General features: G+C 40.9%; 1 pseudogene; it reads right to left on the minus strand.

The window, feature by feature from the left end:
- Positions 1-17,856: 17,856 nt before the first annotated feature.
- LOC110595065 lies at positions 17,857-18,099 on the minus strand (annotated as a pseudogene).
- Between the last annotated feature and the right edge of the window lie 6,904 nt (positions 18,100-25,003).

Raw genomic sequence — 25,003 nt, forward strand, 5'->3', positions numbered from 1 at the left:
AGCCGGGAGATGGTTCGGGCCTAGCGGAGCCGGGACTGGAGGTGAGCAGGGTCGGCGGACGGAGGGCCGGGCCGCGGGGCGAGGGGGCCAGGCCGCTGGGAGGCTCGGGGAGCCCCGGGCAGGGGCCTCTCGACCCGGCCTCGCCCCTCCCCTCATTTTCAGGCTTCCCCCCACTCCCTCCTCGGAAATCAGAAAATCAGAAAAGCTAACCCAATCCTAACCACAATTCCCAGAAATCCTTCTTTTTGCCGTTCCTCCTTTCCTCTTTGGATTTTCATCCGTTCCTTTCCTCGGGCATCTAGCCGGCGGACTGGTGACTTTTTAATACCCTCCTCCATTTCAAGTTATTTCTAGTTAAAGAGAAAATAGGCCCAGATTCTGGCTAACATTACCCAACTAGTTCTCGCTTTCCTTCTCGCGATCCTGCGCACCTCCCCTCCACCCCCCGCAAGAAAAAAAAAAAAAGGAAAAATTTCCGCCTTCGACTCGCGAAGGGGGTTGACTAAAAATGGGATCGTGGGGGTGTAGTGCTCGACCCCCCCCCCAACTTCCGAATCGGCCTGTTCCCGAGTTGTCCCGGGAGCTCGTATTTGGACGTTGATGTTGAGGCCTTTCCTCCAGCTGCCTGCGCTCGGGGTTAATCTCGTAATTGACGTCAGTGCTTTGTTCCTTCCACTTTGCTGTTCCTTCCACTCCGAGGATGGACCGTGGGGTGGAGGAGTTTGGGGAGTCTCCTTATTGCCTTTTCATTTACAGACGACGTTATTTATAGGCAGTTGAAAGTACACATCTGAAATGTTTGTGGATGGAGTTCAGGACGAAGAGTTCGATTTAGGATTCTGGTCGTGGTTTTTCTTTTTTGGTCAATTGCAGTTCAGAATGGTGCGATTCCTCCTCTACTGGCCACATGGGGATTTTAAACTAAGGCCGATTCCTGTTCTAGTGACCTCTGCTTTTCTTGACGGAGTCTGAGCCCTAGGTGCCTGTGCAGGGACTGTTTGTAAATATGGCCTTACGAAACGGGTGCTGTTTTTAGGACTCAGATGTGAAAAGCTCAAAGCTTTGTTTCTGGGTTGATTCTGCAAAGCTTTATCGACTGCGTTTTATTTTAACTGTCCTTTAACTTATCAAAATTGAAATATTTATGAGAACTTTCTTCATTTAGGATTTGATAAAGAGCCTTTCTGGACTGTGAGTCTGCCTAGAATCATCTTTGGTCGTATGTGCATAAAGAAGTCTTGGCAAGTGGCCACTTGGTTTTCAACAAAGCTGGCTTCTTAAAATTTCTCAGGTTCAATTTCTTTATTCATCGATGCATCTTTCATCCTCTACACATAAAAAATGTCCCAAGAAGTTATTTTTAATTGTCTTTCAGAGTTAGCATACTAAAAATCTGGAAGCAAATTTTTCTTTTTTTTAATACTATCAGTTTCATTCAGTTTGTGATGGCTTGCAGGCTAGTGACGTTGATTTTTGTTAACTCTGTGGAACACTAGGCAAATTTTACTTTAAAATTGTGCTTCAAGTGGATACAAGATAGGGTGTCTGAAATAAGAGCATAGGCGTGTTAATATGGGATGTAAAGGTGAGGCTGTGTAACTAAGAATTCTTAAAGATAGAATATTTTCCTTCTGATTCACTTTCTACTTGTCAGATTTTTCACATTCAGATTGATTCATTCTCTTTTCTGTGCCCTCTTGGGTTATTGTAGCCACTTTGGAACAGTAAATATATTCTGCGTTACATTGTAATTTCCTTATAGGTCTGCTGTGGTGTCTTTAGAGAAATACTATATTCATTCCTCTTTTTTTTCTCCCCACATTTTTATATAACTGTTAGATTGATTTTGAATGAGATAATATTTTGAACTTGAAATTGTTGTTTTATCAAGTTATCCAATCTAAGAGTTCACAAAAAAAGTAAAGAAAGCTGTATGAGCAAGTGATCAGTATTTGAAAGGGAAAAAGTATCAGCTTCACATGATGAGCTGGAAGATGAAACCTTCTAGAAGTTATGCATTTTGCCTTTTTTGAGGAGGTAACGTAAATATCATGGTTTATGTGTGCCTGAGAGGAACAAAGAAAACAGGCACTTCTTTGGTGGTCATCTGGTTTAGAAAGAACTCCAGAATCCACGAGGCCTTCTCTTTGTAGTATTTTTCATAACATCAAAGAGTTGTTCTTAAGTATTGAGGACACACCTGGACAATGACCCAGAAGTACAGTGTGCTATTATAAAAATTGATGTCTTAGATTTTATTTTTTACTTTACCTTTATTCTACAGATACCTTACTATGAAAACTTTCCTATATGATATAAAAGTTCCTCATCTTTTCCCCCATCCTCATTGTTTTACCCATTCCTTTATTCATTTCCTTTGATAAGTTGAAATAGTTGTATTTGATTTCTGGGAGGGTGTTTGCCAGTCTCAGTTATTGTGAAATAAGATATAGTTAGTGACTAAAGACAGCTTAATGCTAACCTGACCTGCTGCCTTGCTGCTTTTTCTTTTGGTTTAAGAAGAGCACCCCTGCTTATAACTCCCTGTACTCACCGCTCGTGGTTATTTGAAGTAATGTTCTAGTACATGGAAGAGAGCAGTAATACACATTGCAGTTATTGAGTTTTGACTGATCATCTGTATTGCTATCTGTGTTGATGCTCATTTTCACTGGCATCATAGCCTGAGAATTTTAATGGTACTGTAACACAGACAAATATTAGATCCATTGAATTCAGTTCCAAAGTATTCCAAAACATTTTAATATTGGGACTACTTATTCTAATTGTGAAGAAAAAGATTCTTATTTAAGATCTACCTGCTTTGTTAACTATACTTAATTTGAAAAATGTGTAACCTGAGGGACAACTTTTTATGTAACTTTATCTCTTGGAATACCTAATGGACCATGGTGGTATATTTTGGGCAGGGAGACACAGCCTATTAGCGGGTATTGTTTTAAACTAATTATTTTGACAATCATTTCCTAGAACAGGTAAAAGAACCTCGTATATTTTTTTTCCAAGGGTTGTATGGGGTAGGGGAGAAATGAGGGATAGATTGGTATGCCCTGAATATCCAGTATGGTCTGATTATCCAGAGAATGTAATGCTCTGTCCTGGGACTGGGCTCCCTGGAGTCGCTTTGGACCTAATAACTTTCTCAGGATTTTGTCTATTCAGAGTTACCTAGTGGGTTATGACTTTTCCTTTTCATGTCATCATTAGGGAAGGGACAGTTTTATGGAAAGGTGAGTACAGGCCAATATTCTGCAGAGACATGCCTTCTCTCCTTTTGTAGTTTCTTCCATCTGAAATATAATTTTTTCTCAGTTGTTTCCTCATAACTTGTCCTCAGAGGTTTCTTACCTATTAAAATTTAACAATGTTTTAATGCTTAATTCAAGCATGATTGCCTTCCTAAAGTTTTGCTTGATTCTTTACCTTACTTCAATTGTGATCCACTTCCTTTGCATCACATTTTATCTCTTAATTATTTGTTATGCACTACTATGGGACTGTAGCCTGCTGAGTGACATCAAGAATAATGTATCAGGAAAGACACACTAGTAAAGGAAAGACTGTAAGTGTTGTAATATTTCATTATGTGTCTCTAAAAGATAAGGATTAAAACAATCACAGTATTATGCACTAAAATAATTAACACTAATTCTTTGGTATTATCAGTAGCCAGTCTAATTATAGTTTTTGTTTTGTTTTTACAGTTTATTTGAATTAGGATCTAAATAAGATCCATACATTACATTGGGTTTATATGTGTCTCAACCCTCTTTTTGTAATCTATAGGTTCTTCTCACATCTTTTTATTGTTGTTGCTCCCATACAATTGGTTTGTTGAAGAAGCCAGATCTTTGCCCTATAAGATTTCTCAGAATCTGAATTGTGCTGTTTACCTTCCAGTGGTTTCACGTATTATATTCTTTGTCCCATGTATAGCCTGTAAATTAATGGTTACATCTAGAAGCTTGATCTAATTTAGGCTTGAATTGTTAAATATTTTTATTTATTTATTTAGAGACAGAGTCTTACTCTGCCACCCAGGCTGGAATACAGTGGTGCGATCATAGCTCAGTGTAGCCTCAAACTCCTGGGCTCAAACAGTCCCCCTGCGTCAGCCTCCTACCTAATTCCCCTGAGTGCACCACCATGCCCAGCTTAATTTTTTTTTTTTAGTCAGGGTCTCAGTCAATTACCCAGGCTGGAGTGCAGTGGCACGATCATGTCTCACCACAGCCTTGATCTTCTGAACTCAGGCAATCCATCTGACTCAGCCTCCCAAGTAGATGGGACTAAAGTGCACACTACTGTGCCCGGCTAACTTTTTTGTAGAGATAAAGTCTTGCTTTGTTGCCCAGGCTGGTCTCAAACTCTTGGGCTCAAGCAATCCTCTGACCTGGGCCTCCCAAAGTGCTGGAATTACACACATGTACAAGCCATTGCATCTGGCCTGAATTTTTTTTTTTTTTTGAGTCAGGGTCTCACTCTCACCCAGGCTGGAGGGCAGTGGCATGCTCACAGCCACCTCAGCCTTGACCTACTGGGCTCAGGTGATCCTTCCACCTCAGCCTTCCAAGTAGCTGGAATCACAGGCATGCACCACCACGCCTGGCTAATTTTTTTTATTTATTGTAGAGATGAAGTCTCGCCAGGTTACTCATGCTAGTCTTGAGCCTCTGAACTCAGACAGTCCTCTCACCTCTGCCTCCCAAAGTGTTGGGATTACAGGCATGAACCACTGTGCCTGGCTGAATTTTTTTTTTTTTTTAACAGCAAGAATTCTTCTTAGTGTTGTGCACTTCTTATTCACTCTTTTTTTTTTTTTTTTTTTTTTTTGAGTGAGGGTTGCCCAGGCTGGAGTGCACTGGCATGTTCATGGCCACCCCAGTGTCAACCTGCTGAACTAAGGTGATCCTTCCGCTTTAGCCTTTCAAGTAGCTGGAACTACAGGCGTATGCTACCATGCCCAGCTAAGTTTTTGATATGTTGTAGAGATGAGGTCTCACTAAGTTGCCCAGTCTGGTCTCGAACCTCTGGGCTCAGGTAATCCTCTTGCCTCAGCCTCCCAAAGTGCTGGGATTACAAGCTTGAGCCACCATGCCCAGCTTCTTACTCACTCTTAAACCTTCAGCCAGACTTCTCTTTCCACCATGCCAGAACTATTTCTTTTACTAAGGCTACCTGTAACCTCCATATTGCCAAATCGTATGGCCATTGCTGAGTCTTTTACTTCTTTGTGTATTTGATATTGTTAACCATTTTCTCCTTGATACTGTTTTCTTCCTTAACTTTTATGACTGTGCCCCTCTCCTGCTTTCTACTTAATGGCTATTCCTTTGCAATTCTTGATTCTGTGCTAATTCCTTGATATTGATAGTTCTAGATTTTAACTTTGACCTTTTCACTCTTGTGGATGATTGTATTCATATCTGTTGCTGTAGCTGCCATGTCTGAGTGTTTGGTGATCATCAGAGCTCATTCACCTAAATGCATCCCTCTTTAGATTATCCGGTAGGCATTTTGTAAGTTAGGAGAGTGACACACCCTAACTTAAGCAAAAAGAGGAATTTATTGGGTATATTCTTGGTATCCTGTGAATTCTAAGAAAGGTGATCAAGCCATAGGAGGACAAATTAGAAATGCAGGAACAACTGAATCGAGGGACTCGGGATGTGATCATGGTATCTCTACCTCTCATCTGAGATACAGAATTTTATTTTTTTTTTGAGTTGGAGTCTCACTCCGTCGCCCAGACTGGAGTGCAATGGCCGCTCCCGGCTACCGCAGCCTCGACCTGCTGGGCTCCGGCGATCCTTCCACCTCAGCCTTCCGAGTAGCCGGAACTATAGGCACACGCTACCATGCCTGGTTGATTTTTTTTTTTTTGATTTATTGTAGAGATGAGGTCTCGCCAAATTGCCCAGGCAGATCTCGAACCCACAGGCTCAGGCAATCCACTCACCTCAGCCTCCCAAAGTGCTGGGATTACAGGCTGAGCCACCGAGCCCGGCTGAGATACAGAATATTGTTAGTTCTCTCTGCTGCAGACCAACTTTAACACTTGCAAATATCTTCTGAGTTTTAAATTTTAAATTTTCTGCCATCAGAGAGAGACTGACCTTATTCTCCAATCTCAGGAAGGATATTCTTTAGGTTATATGTCCACCTCTGGACCATCAACTTTGGCTAGGGAATTACATTGTAATAGCATAATTTAGCTGCAACGTCCTAGGGAGAAGTGGAGTAAAGGACTCTCTAAAATATAGTTGTCTACCTTGTTTATCCCATGATTATGTAGTACATATATATAGTCCTACTTTTTTCCATATGTATTAAATATTTTCTTTGACATAATCTATCAGCAAACACCCTTATTTCTTCTGTGGGTGATAACCTACATACATACCTAGCTACCACACCCAGAGGTCACTGTTCTTTTTTTTTTTTTTTTTTGAGTTGGAGTTTCACTCTGTCTCCCAGACTGGAGTGCAGTGGCTGCTCCCGGCCACCGCAGCCTCGACCTGCTGGGCTCTGGCGATCCTTCTGCCTCAGCCTTCCTAGTAGCTGGAACTATAGGCGCGTACTACCACACTTGGCTAATTTTTTGATTTGTTGTAGAGATGAGGTCTCACCAAGTTGCCCAGGCGGGTCTTGAGCCCACGGGCTCAGGCATTCCACTCACCTCAGCCTCCCAAGGCGCGGGATTACAGGCTGAGCCACCGAGTCACTGTTCTTTAAGTACAGATTCTAAAGTAATATCCTGTGTTAATCAGGCCTTGGTATGCTTTGTCAGATGTCTGGAAACTGTGAGCTAAATTCTAAATTTGAAGACCCCTAACATAACTGGTACACAGTAGTGGGGAGAAAAACAACAGCAAAAAACTAAATATCTTAGAAAGAAAGGAGAGAAGAAAGTATAATTGTCCCAAAAACCATATCTTGTTGGACGGATATAATATAAGGTAAAATGATAAAGCCAGCAAATTAATTGCATGGGTCTTCACCTTTTGACTCACTTCTTTGAAAATGAGGTTCTTTCATCAGCCAAGTGAAGGTTTTCAGTTTTGTCCACTGGGAGAATTTTCTGTGTCTGTTTTCTTTTTTTTTTTGAGTTAGAGTCTTATTCTGTTGCCCGGGTTGGAGTGTAGTGGCATGCTCACAGCCACTCCAGCGTCCACCTGCTGGGCTCTGGTGATTCTTTCGCCTCAGCCTTCCAAGTAGCTGGAACTATAGGTGTGCGCTACCACGCCCAGCTAATTTTTTATTTATTGTGAAGACAAGTTCTTGCCAAGTTGCCCGGGCTGGTCTCAAACCTGTGGGGTCAGGCAGTCTACTCGCCTTGGCTTTGCAAAGTGCTAGGATTATAGGCTGAGCCACCAAACCCAGCCTGTCTGTTTTCTTAGGTTAAGGTTAATACTCAGGATAATTTGGGCAGGAGTTGGTGGTAGATAGGGAGAGCAGGGAGTTCTACGTTGCCTTAGTGCAAGGGTGAGCAAACAATGGTTCATAGGGCCCAATGCAACCTGCTGTCTGTTTTTCTATCTCCTTTGAGCTAAGAATGGTTTTTTACATTTTTTTAGTGGTGTGTGGGGGGGAATATCAAAGAATATTTTTTGACAAATGAAAACTATAGGAAACTCAAATTTTAGTGTCCATAAATAAAGTTTTATTGGAACAAAGACAGCACAACCGTTTGTTTTTATATTGTTCGTGGCTGCTTTTGCTACTGTGATGGCAGAGTAGAGTGATTGTGACTATATGGCCTGCCAAGCCTGAAATATTTACTGCTTGGCTCTAAAAAAGTTTGTTGCCTCTCCTGCTTTAGCAGACCAAATGAGTCTTAGTGGATACCTGGATCTGAGGATTACCTTAGGGTTGAGCAGTTAATTATAAAGTCCCAGTTAACTGTGGTGGTTTTTCAGGTTTTTTGTTTATAGAATATATTTACGTGTGTGTGTGTGTGTGTGTGTGTGTGTATGTATAATTCATATATTTCTATCTTATATTACATATACAGACATATATAATTATAGCACATATATACTATAACAACATAGTATATATTATACTGTATAGTATACTACAGCATATATAATATATAACTATAATAGTACAGTAATAAAATACTTATTGTGCTATATAGCATACTGGTGATACTTATTATATTGACATATATATGTGTGTGTGTATGTGCATTGTGTGTGTGTGTGTGTGTGTGTACGTGTATAATGTGGGGTCTGGGCAATTATTCTAACTTTAGCTGAGGATTCAAACTCATGCATCAGCTGTACCCTGAGGATAGGTAGGGTCATACTTCAGGTTACGTTGTAATATGACTGCTCCTTTTTTTTTGAGCTGGAGTCTCACTCTGTCACCCAGGTTGGAGTGCAATGGCACGCTCACGGCCACCGCAGCCTCGACCTGCTGGGCTCAGCTACTGGCTCAGCCTTCCAAGTACCTGGAACTACAGGCATTCACTACGACGCCTGGCTAATCTTTTGTTTTGTGTTGTTTTGACCTGTTGTAGAGGCAAGGTTTCGCCAAATAGCCCAGGCCGATCTCGAACCCCTGGGCTCAAGCAGTCCTCTTGCCTCCACCTCCCAAAGTACTGGGATTGCAGGTGTGAGCTACTGCGCCTGGCTTGACTGCTCTTAGTATGGCTATGTGAATGGGGGAGAGAATTTTCAGAAAAGTTGGGAATGAGGTGAGACTAGAAACCAATCAGATAGTCCCTATAAGTGATCAGCATGCACACATTGATCATTCTACTGTTACTTTATACCCTTACCCCCAAATCCTGCTCTTACTCTTGTCTTGGGGAATGGCACTACTTTTTTCCAGAAACATGCAAGTTGTCCTTTATTCCTCTATTTTACTTCTCACATCAGGCTGGCCCCCAAAAGTTTACTTCCTTAATGTCTTTAGGTTGAAACTCTCGGCATTATCTACATTTTTACTATTGCCTTAATTCAGGTTTTCATTTCTTACCTGGATTATTGCAGGTCTTCTCATTTGTTTCCTTGTTGTTAGTCTAATCTACTCCACCCCATACCGGAGTGATTTTTCTCTCTAACCTCAAAGTCTGATTTTGTCACTTCTCTACTTAAAATTCCTTAGTAGGGTTCTGTTTTCTGTAATCTTCTTTGAACTGTGAATTATTGGGTATTAATGAATTTTCTGAAACTTCTGAAGAATACTTTATAGACAATTACTTCCTAGGACTTTGTTGCTGTGTTTTTGCCAAGTTTTAGAACGCGTTACACTTGTGATGATTTTGCAGCGGTTTGGAAAGATGGTGCATAAAACTGGATCATGGCATTGTATATGTTAGTATAGGCAGGTCAAACCCAGGAGAATCCCAGCTTAGTAGTTAGTATTCTATTTTTATTGTGAGATGTATCTGGGGAATCCCAACTTTGTAATTAATCAACATAGAACAACTTGTTTGCAATGCTTTGTTCCAAACTTCAGTGGTGGCTATACTAGATACAGATAATGTAGATTTCAATAAAGTATTTAACCACAAATGAACAAAGAAAGATTTCCCGAGTTAATAAGGGAGACTTCTTTAATGTCAGCATTTAAGAACTGCTAGCTGGTATGGTAGCATAAGGTTACATTTCCCTGAACTATCATATAAAGACTTGTAGTTATTAAATCTACTTAGTATAACAGATTTCTAAGCATTTTCTGCATTAGTATAGAAGTCAAATTACTCAAATGGTTTAAAAATATGGACCGAGAACTGAGATTATATATTTTAGTGGTTAAATACATTATCGTTCTAGTTTCTGCAGAATAAATAATCTGTTACATTAATGTTATTTTTAATTGTTTTGAATTGTAATTTAATTTCATTTTTGAGTTATAGTCTCACTCTGTTGGCCAGGCTGGAGTGCAGTGGCAGGATCATGGCTCATGGCTCACTGCAGCCTCAACCTTCTGAGCTCAGGTGATTGTTCCAGTTGGAACTATGGGCATGCACTACTTCGCTTAGCTAATTTTTTTTGTATAGGCAAAAAATCTCACTATGTTGCACAAGTTGGTCTCAAACTCCTGGGCTCAAGCAATTCTCAGGCCTCTCAAAGTGTTGGGATTATTAACAGTACAATAAAAACAGTTGAAGTCAGCACTCAGGTTCTGGGAGATTTCATTTTCTTTGAAATAGTATTGTCTTTTGGATTTGAGAGACAAACTCACAGATCTAGTGTAATCCCATGTATCTCTCCAGTCATACCTTCTATTTCGTGTCCCCCCATCCTATTTTCTAACTACACTTGATCCACCTCCATTCCCTGAGTAAGCTGTGCTCCCTCTGCTTCTGGGCTGTTGCACATGTTCTCTCTGCCTAGAACATACACACCCTTCTCCCCCTTACCTCCTTCCCTCCTGCTCCCTTTCTTTAGTCAGGCTAGCCGCAACCAAATTTTAGGGGGAAGTGTACTTTTATTTCTTATATCCTTAATCCTAGTGTAGTATCTGGCACACTTTATATACTAGTTAAGTAGTTGTTGAATGAATATGGTATTTACATTCAGCGTTACTCATAACATAGGTTTATCTTGAAGAGGCAGATTTTATTTATATTTGGTGAACATTTGAGAGTACAACATTTAAATGAAGACAGAAATTGATTATTTCTGTACATGTGTTTTTTTCTTGTCCTTTTTTTTTGTATCGATGAGGTCTTGCTATGTTGCATAGGCTGATCTTGAACTCCTGGGCTCAAGCAAACCTTCTTCCTCGGCTTTCTAGAGCGCTGGGATTACAAGCATGAGCCACTGTTTGTCTTTTATTTATTTTTAGATACAGAGTTTTGTTCTTTTGCCCAGGGCAGAGGGCAGTGGTGTGATCATAGCTGCTGTAACCTCAATCTCCTGAGTTCAGGCGATCCTTCCACTTCAGTCTCCCAGGTAGCCACAACTACAGACGTATGCCACCATGCCCCACTAATTTTTTAATTTTTTGTAGAGTTGGGGTTTTGCTCTGTTGCCCAGACTGGTCTCGAACTCCTGGCTTCAAATGATTTTCTTGCTGTGGCCTCCCAAAGCACTAGGGTTACAGTCATGAGCTGTTATGCCTGACCCTGTTTTTTGTTTTTCGCATTGTTACCCAGTCTGGAGTGCTGTGGCATGATCACAGCTTACTACAGACTCCAACTCCTGGGTTCAAGCAATCCTGCCTCAGCCTCCTGAGTAGTGAGGACTACAGGTATGTGCCATCACATCAGCTAAGTTTTTTATTTTTCATAGAGATGAGGTCTCACTGTGCTACCTAGGGTGATCTTGAACTCCTGGGCTCAAGCAGTTCTGCCTTGCCTCCCAAAGTGCTGGGATTACAGGAGTGAACCATCATGCCCAACCCTTGTTTTTTTAGCAAAATAGATTTAATAGAATCCAACTATTATCATTATTAGTGCTTTTATTGGGCTAATAATAATATATGGAATACAGAAAAGGACCTACTCTCTTACTGTTATCAGATATAACCAAAAGTCTTAGGAAATGGGAGGCTAACATAGATAGAAAAAGATGGATATTGTCATATTCTGAAATGCAACCTTTAGTAATACTCCCACTGACTTCGTTTGGCTCTCGCAGTAATACTACAGTTGTGACCTTTATAAAACTCATCAAGTATTTTGAGCATCTGTTGTGCGCCGGTCATTGTGTTAAGCACTGGAGGGGAGAGTGGGGAGTTAAATGGCATCTATATTTTTGGCTTTCCAGGAACTTGTCATATGAGAGTGAGTAGGGAGTGGAGGTAGAAGAATAACAGTAAATAACTCGTAACGTAAAGGCAAGTGTGAAACACCAAGTGTTGTACAAAGAAATGCTTTGGGAAATGAGTGATTTTAGTGGCAGGGGGATCTTGGAGGGCTTCTTGGAGGAAGTGTAATATGATATGAACTTAGAAATTAATATATTTAGAAGGGACGAGAAGATCATTCTAGATTAGAAGGACTAGTTTGAATAAAGACCTGGATCTGAATGTGTGTAGCCTGTTTTCAGTTTCATTAATCCTGAAGGCTTTATAAAAGTGGGCAAGAATTGAATTGTAGACAGCCTTAAATCCTGGGATGAGAAATTTTGGGCTCAGATTTTCATTAGAGCTTCAAGTTATTGATGACTTTCAAGCTAAAGAATGTCTTAATTCGATTTGTTTTATAAAGATACAAAAGTAACTATCAATACATACATTATAAAAGTTTCAAATAAGATCTCTTTTTGGATTTCAGATATTTGTATACTTTAAGAAACAGTCAAAAGATCGTTTTCTTCTTTATAGAAAGGAACAGTAAAATTGGACTTTTAACCACTCTCTCCTCCCATTTAGTCATCTTTCAAGGTTAAAATGAATTTCTCGGTTTGAATTATTTGTTCATATGCTTTTAGAGTTTGGTAGCAACAGTTTTTGAGATAAGTTTAAACCAGTTGAATTTGGTTTACATATTTCTCAAATATTAATTAAAAACTCTAATTTGGTCTGGGCTCTGTGGCTCAGTCTGTAATTCCAGCACTTTGGGAGGCTGAGGCAAGTGGATTTCCTGAGCCTGCGGGTTCGTGACCAGCCCAGGCAACTTGGCAAGACCTCGTCTCTACAATAAATCAAAAATTAGCCGGACGCAGTAGCACATGCCTGTAGTTCTGACTACTTGGAAGACTGAAGTAGAAGGATTGCCAGAGCCCAGTGGGTCGACACTGGGGTGGCTGTGATCATGCCACTGCACTCCAGTCTGGGTGACGGATTGAGACTCAAACTCAAAAAAAAAAAAATCCCCTAATTTGATTGAGTTGGTTCTGAAATAGCTACATAGCATGTAATTATGGAACTACAGAGCAAGGAGCTAAGATGCCCAAACGTTTTATGTTACTTTTGAGAGAGAGATTATCTAAGAGACAACTGTACACAGTAATAGGAATGGTCATATTTTTATGTTCACCCTTAAGTGTGAGCATACTAGTATATGTACTAAACATTTTTTTGGAATTGAGATTTTAAATTGTCTAGTATTTTTTAAAGGACAAGTCTATTAGTAATCAGTTTGACAAATGTTATAAATTGTTAAATAATTGAATATCTGTTTAGTGAAATAATAGACATTGATACATTTTGGCCTCTCAGATGAGGAAATGAAGTTTTACTTTATCAGAAAAAGCTTAATGGATGAAATGAATAGAGTTGTTCTTAAAGGATATGAGTTGTATGTCTTGACAGATGAGTTGTATAGCTTGACAAAGAAATACATTTCAGTTCTGGTGTGTCTGAAATAATAAATTGTAATGTTAAGACTCTAATAAATTAGAATTTGCACATGGTGTCTGATTTTAGTGTAATATGCTCTATTAATTATTTCAAGTTTGAAATAGTATTTTGTGTTATTAGGTAACAAATGTCATCTCTGGATATTATCTCCAAGTAAATGAGAGAATCATTCCCTTCTAGTCAAGATGTGAAATTAATTAGTTTACTTATCTAAGTGATTGTCTGCTATATTAAGTTCTGGATATGTAATACCAAACAAAACAAATACATTTCCTGGTTATTGTTTAGTGGGAGAGGAAATAGTAATATGAACATCAAAATAAATTTTGATGAAACACTCTGAAGAAAAAGGGAATTGTCTACATGAATTTCCTCAAGCTGGAAAGAGCACCGCAAGTTCAAGAACCCCCTCCCCCCACCAAAGAAGGCCCTTGGTGGGAACTGGAAGGGACTGTTAAAGATACATGAGATGGGCCGAACTTGGTGGCTCAGCCTGTAATCCCAGATGGGAGGCTTGGGTGAGTGGACTGCCTGAGCCCATGGGTTCAAGACCTGCCCGGGCAACTGGCGAGACCTCATCTACAATAAATAAAAAATTCGATGGGCATGGTAGTGCACGCCTGTAGTTCCGGCTACTTGGAAGGCTGAGGCGGAAGAATCACCGGAGCCCAGCAGAGCGAGGCTGTGGCTGCGGGGAGCGTGCCACTGTGCTCCAGTCTGGGCGACAGAGTGAGACTCCAACTCAAAAAAAAAAGAAATACAGGATATGAATCTGGTAAGAGAGATAAGTCAGTTAAAGTAGAATTTTGTAGGCCATGTTAAGGACTTTAAAGTTTATGGTAAGATAAGTGGAAAGCTTATTCAAAGTTTTAAGCAGGATTAGGCAATGTGATCCGGCTAGTGTTTTTATTTATTTATTTATTTTTTATTTTTATTTTTTGAGTTGGAGTCTCACTCTGTCGCCCAGACTGGAGTGCAGTGGCCACTCCTGGCCACCACAGCCTCGACCTGCTGGGCTCCGGCGATCCTTCCGCCTCAGCCTTCCAAGTAGCTGGAACTACAGGCGCGCGTTACCACGCCCAGCTGATTTTTTGATTTATTGTAGAGATGAGATCTCACTGCCCAGGTGGGTCTCGAACCAGCTAGTGTTTTAAATAGATTATTCTGGCTGCTGTATGGATGGGAGAGAGAGAACATGGGAAGCAGAAGTCCAGTTAGAAGGCAGTAGCATGTTCAAGTAGAAGATAAAATGTGGTTTGTTTCATTTGTTATTTATTTTTTTGAGTCCAACCTTGGTGTCACCTAGGCTGAAGTGTAGTGGCACAGTCACAGTCACTGCAGCCTTGACCTGCTGGGCTCAGGCGATCCTTTGCCTCAGCCTTCCAAGTAGCTGTAACTACAGGCATGTGCCACCATGCCCAGCTAATTTTTTTATTTATTGTAGAGAAAAGGTCTCACCATGTTGCCCAGGCTGGTCTTGAACCCTGGACTCAGGCAATCCTCTCACTTTTGCCTTCCAAAGTGCTGGGATTACAGGTGTGAGCCACTACACCTGGCAAAATGTGATTTGTTTTAAACAGTGGTAGTAGAAGAAGGAATTCAAAATACATTTTGTACGTTATGGTAATGGATTGGGTGTGGACCGAGGTTGAAGGGAGGATTCAGCAAGAGGAGCTGGTTGGATGCACCACTGTTAGGATGAGGATCTTTGGAGGAGTGGATGGAGGTCACGGAGGAGATCAATCAATCAGTTTACATTATTTCTTTTCTTTTTTGAAACAGGATCTCACTTGGTTGCCCAGACTGGAGTGCAGTGGCATGATTCCAGCTCACCGCAGCCTTGACCTCCTGGGCTCAGGTGATCCTTCCACCTCAGCCTCCCAAGAAGCTGGGACTTTGGGCATGTACCACCACGCCTGTGTAATTTTTGTATTTTTTGTAGAGATGAGGTCTTGCTATGTTGCTCAGGCTAGTCTTGAACCTGGGCTCAAGCCATCTTCCACCTCAGCCTCCCAAAGTGCTGGGATTACAGGTATGAGCCACCACGGCCGGCCAGAAATCAATATTCAATGTATAAAGATGGAAATTTTTCAGACGCCAGAGGCTATTAGACAGGTTTCTGGATATGTGGTTCTGTATTTCAGAAAAGAAAATGTAATCTGGAGCGTATGTGGGCATTTGGGCTGCAGGCATAGAGATATTTTAAGCCAAGAGAATGTATGGAGAGGATATGAAATCAGTAAGAATATAAAACCCATGACTGAGTGCAGAGGAGCACCAACTTTTAAGAAGTCTGGTAGGGCTGGACTTGGCTCTGCCTGTAATCCTAGCACTTTGGAAGGCTGAGACGAGTGGATTGCCTGAGCCCACGGGTTTGAGACCAACCGAGGCAACTTGGCAAGACCTCATCTCTACAATAAATCAAAAATTAGCCAGATGTGGTAGCGTGCACCTGTATTTCCAGCTACTTGGAAGGCTGAGGCAGAAACATCACCGGAGCCCAGCAGGTCGATGCTGGGATGGCCATGAACATGCTACTGTACTCCAGCCTGGGTGATGGAGTGAGACTCTGACTTAAGAAAAAGAAAGAAAAAGAATTCTGGTAGGTAGAATAGGAAGAGCCAGAGGAGCTTTGGGAGGACTGGGTGTTACAGAAGCCAGAGTATATCAAAGAGCCATAAATGACTGAATGTATTGAATGATAGGTCAAGTAAAATAGTGTTTGTTGGATTTAGCAACATGGAAATCACTAGTGACCTTGGCAAAGGAATGGAATATGGGAAGTTGGAAACAGAATGTTGGGAAGTTGGAACAGTAGAATGTTGAATAGTGAGTGGATACAACATTTGGGAAATTTGGCTATATCTAATAAAGCTGAAGATGCTCACACTCTGAAGCCCAGCAGTTTCACTTCTAGGTGTCCATTCTAGAAATACTCACTTGCACAAAAAGAAATGCATAAAAATTATCACTATAGCATTATTTGTAGTGGCAGAGAAAGGAGAAACTACCTAAATATGCATCAACTGGATAAGTAAACTGTGTGGATACACCGCAGTGAAAATAAATGAACTACAGAAACATGTATCAATATGGATTAACCTTATAATGCTGAGGATTAAAAAGATTTAGAGTCTTTAGAATATACTTTTTAATTTTTATTTATTTATTTATTTATTTTTATTTTTTATTTTTTTGAGTTGGAGTCTCACTCTGTCGCCCAGACTGGAGTGCAGTGGCCGCTCCCGGCCACCGCAGCCTCAATCTGCTGGTCTCCGGCGATCCTTCCGCCTCAGCCTTCCGAGTAGCTGGAACTACAGGTGGGCCGGCTACCATGCCCGGCTAATTTTTGATTTATTGTAGAGATGTGGTCTTGCCAAGTTGCCCAGGCAGGTCTCGAACCTGCAGGCTCAGGCAATCCACTCACCTCACCCTCCCAAGGCATGGGATTACAGGCTGAGCCACTGAGCCTGGTTTATATGGCATTATTATGACTTACTGCAGCCTTGACCTCCTGGGCTCAGGTGATCCTTCTACCTCAGCCTCCTGAGTAGCTGGTACTACAGGCATGCACCTACACACCCAGCTAATTTTTTTATTTTTGTAGAGACAAAATCTCGCTGTGTTACCCAGGCTTGTCTTGAATACCCGGCTTCAAGAGACCCTCCTGCCTTGACCTCCCTAAGTGCTGGGATTGCAGGTGTGAGCCACCATTCTTGATTGTCTCTGATTTTTTTAAAGCAGAAAAATAATTTATTCCAAAGGATGACAGAAATAAGAAATTGATCCTGAAATATAGTTTGGTGTCATTCTGTTGGTACAGATCTTCCCTATGAACATGTTCTCTTGCAGACCACCCACTGGAGTCTTGTTTGTCTTGAAGCAGCTTTTTTCCTTACTATTTTGTTTTGTTTTGTTGTTTGAGTTAACTCCTCACTCTGTCACACAGGCTGGAGTGCAGTGGCATAATCACAGGTCACTGCAACCTTAAACTGGGCTCAAGTGAGACCCTCCGCAATCTCCTGAGTAGCTGGAACTATGGGCACACACCATTATGCCAGGCTAATTTGATTTTTTTGTAGAGGTGAGGTCTCGCTATGACCATTCTGGTCTTGAACTTTTGAGCTCAAGTAGTCTTCCTGCCTCAACCTCCCAACGTCCTGGGATTACAGGTGTGAGCTACTGTGCCCAGCCTCTTGCCACTGTTTTTAAACAGTTCACTGATTTCCATGTTTTGAGAAGGTAGGAGCCATCTTCAAATCCAGAGATTCCAAGGAGATTAACATTTCTCAGAAGAACATCTTTTGTCTCAAAAGAGTATGTAAGTTTTGTGTGGAGTCAGTACAGTTTAGGTTAAGTAGGCACATAATTTGTCAAAGTGTAAAAAAGGTGAAGGAAAAAATACTTCATTGTAAAAAAGATATGCCTGTATGGTGTGAACGGTTAAGATAGCTGATGCCCAAAATTGGCCAGTAATGGAAGGTGGTCTGTGTTTGGAGGTGATTTTGCTTCTAGAAGAAATTCTCTTCTTATGACCTCATTGATTGAGCACTGTAGGGCATGTTTTCTTCCTCAAGGCCAGTGATGCTTCAGATATTAGATGGTTTCATTTTTCATCTGTGGTCCAAAAGGAGGGTTGAGTTGGGCCAGAATTGCAATCAGTCAAAAGAAATAGCAAATTAAACAGGTCGCCAACATGGTAATGATAACTGCCCTGTTAGGACCCTTAGGAATGAACCAGGGCCCAAAGAAGCTGATGAAACCCTGGAACACATTCATCATAGGGAAAGGCACTGTGAGGCTGTGATATACCATGGTTGCTGCCAAAGCTGCTTCTGATTTTTAATATACTACTTTTAAATCTTTGTTCAGTATGACAAGGTCATCTGTGGAATGGACATTAGGATTTGGGGATTGTAGCACACCATGAAATAGTTGTGAGGAGCTGGGCTCGGTGGCTCAGCCTGTAATCCTGCACCTTTGGGAGGCTGAGGTGAGTGGATTGCCTGAGCCCACGGATTCGAGACCCGCCTGGGCAGCTAGACCTCATCTCTACAGTAAATCAAAAAATCAGCCGGGCGTGGTAGCGCATGCCTGTAATTCCTGCTACTGGGAAGGCTGAGGCGGAAGGATCGCCAGAGCCCAGTGGAATTGTTACCTTTGCTTTCATGTTTTTCACTACATTATTTTAAACTTGAAGGCTATAGAAGTCTCATGACTCACTTTGGGGCAAGGGTCCTTCTGTGCTAAGTATTGTCTTGGGACCTGATGTTTTATTAATATTGGCTTTGATCTCCAAGTATACAGCCTTTGTTTCCCTGCCTTGTAGGAAGTGACCTCTTCAGATTCTCATGGGTAGAGAAATCCTACCAAGTGAGGCCAGGAGGGATTTCTGTACTCATGAGACTTTGTGCTTCAACATAGTGCATTGTGGTAAAGTTACAGTTCAGTAGCAGTTGCAGTATACTAGGTTTGAAAATAATTGAAAACTCAGCTGAAGTTTTATTTTGACTTTAGGAGTTTAAATCACTCAATCTGGTAATTGAATGGCCTCATTTTTCAGTAGGACGGTTGTTCTAAGACATTAATTGGGAATAAAACATTGTAACAGATTCTGAGCTTCACTTGAAAGTGGCAAGTTAAAGTACTTAAAGTACACATTTTACTTTTTAAATTGTTTAACAATATTATACAACTTTTAATTTTTTTAGGTAGAGTCCTGCTCTGTTGCCTAGATTAGAGTGCAGTGGTATGGTCATAGCTCACTGTAACTTTGAACTTCTGGGCTCAAGCAGTACTCCTGTCTCAAGTAGCTAGGACTATAGGCATGTACCACCATCCCCAGCTAATTTGTGTGTGTGGTCTCCCTCTGTCGCTAAGGCTAGAGTGCAGTGGCATGAACATGGCTTACTACAGTCTTGACCTCCTGAGTTCAGGTGATCCTTCCACCTCAGCCTCCTGAGTAGGTGGCAGCTGTATGCCACCTCATCTGGGTAATTTTTGTCATTTTTTTTGTTGTTGTTGGTAGAAATGATGTCTTGATGTTGGCTAACCTGGTCTCATACTCCTGGACTCTAGTGATCCTCCCTCCTCAGCCTCCCAAAGTGCTGAGATTATAAGTGAGCGACCGTGCCCAGCCAACTACTTTTTTTTAAATTAAAAATTTTAAAAGTGACCAGGCGCAGTGGCTCCAGCCTGTAATCCCAGCACTTTGGGAGGCCGAGGCAAGTGGATTGCCTGAGTCCATGGGTTCGAGACCAGCCTGGGCAACTTGATGAGACCTCATCTCTACAATAAATCAAAAAATTAGCTGGGTGTGGGAACACACGCCTGTAGTTCCAGCAGCCCGGGCAAACAGACTACAATTAAAAAAAAAATTAAAAGCTATAAAAAGTAATGTGTTTTATAACTAATGTGTATAAAATACTTTTTTATTAAAAGATTAGAGAATGAATTTTTGATTCATTGAAGTACACATTTAAATTTTTATTTTTACTATATGCTCACTGTATATTTTATATTTTAAAATATGCATAAGAATTTATCAATTTAATCATTTAACAGAATTTACTATTTTAATCATTTAACATGTACAATTTAGTGGCATGAAGTACATTCTCTGTTGAATAATCATTACTGTGTCCATTTTCAGGACTTTTTCATCATCCCGAACCGAAATCTCTACCTCCATTCTACTTTCTGTGTCTATGAATTTATCTATTCCTGTTACTTTATATTAAGTAGAATCATACGATATGTATCCTTTTGTGTCTGACTTAACTCACATAGTAATGTTTTCAAAGTTCATATTGTAGCATATCAAAATTTCATTCCTTATGGGTAAACAGTATTCCATTGCATGTTTATATCATACTTTGCTTATCCTTTCATCTGTTGGTAGATATTTAAATTGTTTCCATCTTTTGGCTGTTGTGAGTAATTCTGCTGTGACCATTGGTGTACAAAGATCTGATCCATGCTTTCAGTTCTTTGGGGTATGTACCTAGGAGTAAAATTACTGGAACATATGTTAATTCTATATTGTTTCTGAGAAACTATCAAACTGTTTTTCAGTGGCTGCACCCATTGTAGTTCTACTGGCATTGCCCAAGGGTCCCAATTCCTCCTCATCCTTGCCAACGTGTTATTTTGTTTTTTGTTTGTTTTTATAATAATAGGTGGCATCTCATTGTAAGTTTTTCTCCCCCTCTTTAAACTTTGTTTTAATGCATCTCAAAATTCTGTGACAGATTTTTGGTCAAGTTATCTCCATTAAAGAGTACTAATTTTAAAAACTGATAACCTAAAACTGCCATGTGAAAAAAACCAAAATGGCTCACAAAACATTCTCTTTTCCTTCTGAAGGTTTTAGGATACATTGCCACTATTAACCAGTCTTTTACTATTAAACTTAAATCACTAACTGAAACAGTTCTGAGATCATTCTTCTACCACCGAATAACTGTGGTGGGAGGTACTAGGGGTAATATTAATATTTATCTAGCCATCTGAACTTTCTGGGCAGACTTGGTGATCTTGCCATCTCCAGCAACCTTCTTGTCCACTGCTTTGATGACAACTACAGCAACTGTTTGTTTCCTATCATGAGGAGCAAAACGACCCAGAGTAGGATAGTCAGAGATGCTCTCAATACACATGAACTTGCCAGGAACTGTATCAGCTATGGCAGCGTCACCACATTTCAAGAGTTTAGGGCCATCTTCCAACTTCTTACTGGAATGGCAATCAGTCTTTTTCTCCAGCTCAGCAAACTTGCAAGCAACATGAACTGTGTGACAATCCAGTACAGGAGCTTAGCCAGCACTGGTTTGGCCTAGATAGTTCAGGATAATCACCTGAGCAGTGAAGCAGCTACTTACTTCCATTGGCAGGACCTTTTTGCTGTCACAAGCAACATTGCCATGATGAACATCTTAGATGTATTGACATTGAAGCCCCATTGTCCACAGGAAGAGATTCATTCAAAGCTTCATGGTGTGTTTCAACAGACTTTATTTCAGTTTTAACATTGACTGGAGTAAAAGTGACCATCATTCCGGGTTTGAGAACACCAGTCTCTAGTTAGCCCATAGGGGAACAGTACCACTAGTTTTGTAGTCTTCCTGGAGAGGTAGACACTAGGGCTTGTCACTTGGACCAGTTGCTGGTAGAATGCAATCCAGTGCTTCAAGCAGGGTGGTTCTATTGGTGTTGCCATCTTTATGGGTGACTGTCTATCCATTGAACCGAGGCATGTTAGCACTTGACTTTAGCATGTTGTCATCATTCCAACCAGAAATGGGCACAAAAGCTACTGTGTCAATTGTAGCCAATTAATGTAAGTGCTGACTTCCTTAGCAATTGCCCTGTGTCTCTTCTGGCTGGTTCATTGGAACCCATTTTGTTAACACCAACAATCTTTCCACAGCCAGTGTGTAGACCAGCAGGATATGCTAACAGGTCTACCAATTCTTAGAGATACTAGTTTCAGATTCACCAGCACCAGCAGCAACAATCAGGACAGCACAGATAGCCTGAAATGTGCCAGTAATCATGTTTTTAATAATTTCTCTGTGTCCTGGGCATCAGTAATAGTCATGTAATACTTGCTGTTCTCAAATTTCTACGGGGAGATATCAATGGTAATACCACGTTCATGTCCAGCTTTTAATTTATCCAAGACCCAGGCATACTTGAAGGAGCCTTTTCCCATCTCTGGAGCTGCCTCCTGAAAATGTTCCATGTTTTTTTTTTTTTGTCTATTCTACCACATTTGTAGATCAGATGGCCAGTGGTGTTGGACTTGCCCAAATCTGTGTTATCCAATGGCACAGTTGATAAATACATGTAAAAGAATGAAATTGATCCCTTACTTTATATATGAAATTAACTCAAGATGAATCAGAAACCTAAATAAGAACTAAAAGCATAAAACTCTTAGAGGAAAACAGCAGGGTAGATCTTTATGACTTTGGATTTGGCAATAATTTTTTTTTTTAGATATGACATCTAAAGCACAAGCAACCAGACAAAAAACAGATAAGATGAACTTCATCAAAATTTAAAAAAACATTCCTGCTTCAAACAGCACCATAGAGAAAAGTCAGTCCACACAGTGGGAGAAGGCAAATCATATTGTTTGATAAAGGTCTAGTATACAGAATATATAAAGAACTCAAAACTCAACAATAAAAGGACAAACTACTCAACTAAAAAAATGAGCAATGCCAGGCACAATGGCTTACACCTGTAATCCCAGCACTTTGGGAGGCAGAGGTGAGAGAATTGCCCAAGGATTTGAGACCAGTCTGGACAGCCTCGTCTCTACAATTAAAAATTAACTGGGCATAGTGGTACGTGCCTGTCGTCCCAGCTACTCTGGAGACTGAAGTGGAAGGATCATCTGAGTCAAGCAGGTTGAGGCTGTGGTGGCCATGTTTGTGCCACTGTGTTCCAGCTTGGGCGACAGAGTGAGACTCTGACTTAAAAAAAAAAAAAATGTGTAAATGGACCAGTGCAGTGGCTCACTCCTGTAATCTCAGCAGTTTGGGAGATATAGGTGCATTGCTTGAGCCCAGGAGTTTGAGACCAGTCTGGGCAGCATAGCAAAACGCCATTGCTACAAAAAATTTTTTAAAAAAATAACCAGGTGTGGTATAACCCTATAGTCTGAGCTATATAGGATGTTGAGGTGGAAGGAGCTTCTTAGCTCAGGAGGTCAAGGCTGCCATGTGCTGTGATGGTCATAATCATGCCACTGCACTCCAGCTTGGATGACACAGTAAGAACCCCAACTCAAAAAAAAAAAAAAAAAATGAGCAAAGGATGTGAATATATGTTTTTATAAAGAAGATATACAAATGGTCAGTAAGCATGAAACAGCGCTTAACATCATTCATTACTGAAATACAATTCAGAACCACAATGAGATATCACTTTACAACTGCTAGAATGGCTGTAATTTTTTTTTAGAAAGGAAAATAGACTGGGCGTGGTGGTTCATGCCTATAAGGAGGCAGAGGCAGAGGATTGCCTGAGCTCAGGGGTTCGAGACCAGCCTGAGCAACATGGTGAGACCTTGTTTCTATAATAAATCAAAAAATTAACCAGGTGTGGTGGCGCATGCCTGTGGTTCCAGCTCCCTGGAAGGCTGGGGTGGAAGGATCACCTAAGCCCAGCAAGTCAAAGCTGTGGTGACAGAGTGAGACTCTTGACTCAAAAAAAAAAGGGAGGGGGAATAAATGTTGGCGAGAATATGGAGAAATTGGGATGTAAAATGGGGTACCTCCTGTGAGAAAGTCCGCTGTTCGTCAATAAGTTAAGCATAGAATTACCATATGAGCAGGCAGTTCTGCTCCAGGGCATGTAACGCCAAGCAATTGAAAACAGATGTTTAAACAAAACTTTGTACATGAATGTCCATAGCAACACTATTTACTATAACCAAAAAGTGGTAAGAATCCAAATGTCCATCAATTCATGAAAGGATAAATAAAATGTGTTATCTAAATTTGTTACCTTCCTGGCATTGCCATAACAAATTACCACTTAAAATAACAGAAATCCATTCTCTCAGGGCTCTGGAGTCCAGAGGTCTCAAATCAAGGTGTTGGCGGGATACGCTCCCTCCAAAGGCTCTAGGGGAGCATCCCTCATTGCCTCTTCTAGTTTCTGATGGCTTCATGTGTTCCTTGGCTTCCTTGGCCGTATCGCTTCAATCCTCTGTTTTCGTATGCCTTATCCTCTTTTCTGTATCTTCTCTTCTTCTATCTCTTAAAAGGAGATTTGTCATGAGATTTAGAATCCACCTAATCCAGGATGTTCTCATCTTGAGATCCTTAACTTAATTACGTCTGTGAAGACCGTTTTTCACAATAAGGTCACATTCATAGGCTCTGGACTTTTAGGGGTGGTTTTCAGTACACCTGTGTGCTGGCCACAAATCCCTTGTGAAAAAGTTCATTGTGGTTTTGATTTGCATTTCCTTAATGATTAATGAATGATATTGAGCATCTTTTCATGTACTTATTGGCTATTTGTATATTGTCTTTGGAGAAATGTTTATTCAATCCTTTGCTCTTTTAAAAATTGAGTTGTCTTGGTACTCTTGTAGAAAATCAGTTGTACCTGGGTGGAGTAGCTTACACCTGTAATTCCAGCACTTTGAGAGGCTGAGGCCAGAGGATTGTCTGAGCCCAGGAATTTGAGACCAGCATGAGCAGCATGGTGGGATCTCATCTCTACAATCAATCAAAAAAATTAGGCAGATTGCAGACACTGTCACTCCCATTGTGCTCTTTACAATGTATCTTCTCTTTAATACATTTCTTTTTTTTTGAGTCAGAGTCTTATTCTGTCACCCAGGCTGGAGTGCAGTGGCATGACAACAGCTACTACAGCCTCCATCTGCTGGGCTCAGGCGATCCTTCTGCTTCAGCCTTCCAAGTAGCTGGGACTACAGGCACCACCACCATACCTGGCTAATTTTTTTTATTGATTGAAGAGATGAGGTCACACCATATTGCCCAGCCTGGTCTCACACCTCCGGGCTCAAGTGATCCTACTGCCTTGACCTCCTAGAGTGCTGGGATTACACACATGAGCCCAGCCTAACAAACAAATGTACCTTTCTTTTTTTGAGTTGGAGTCTTACTCTGTTGCCCAGACTGGAGTGCGGTGGCCGCTCCTGGCCACTGCAGCCTCGACCTGCTGGGCTCCG

This window comes from Carlito syrichta, unplaced genomic scaffold (assembly GCF_000164805.1).
Source record: "Carlito syrichta isolate Samal-C Ts95f unplaced genomic scaffold, Tarsius_syrichta-2.0.1 Scaffold70824, whole genome shotgun sequence".
NCBI lineage: Eukaryota > Metazoa > Chordata > Mammalia > Primates > Tarsiidae > Carlito > Carlito syrichta.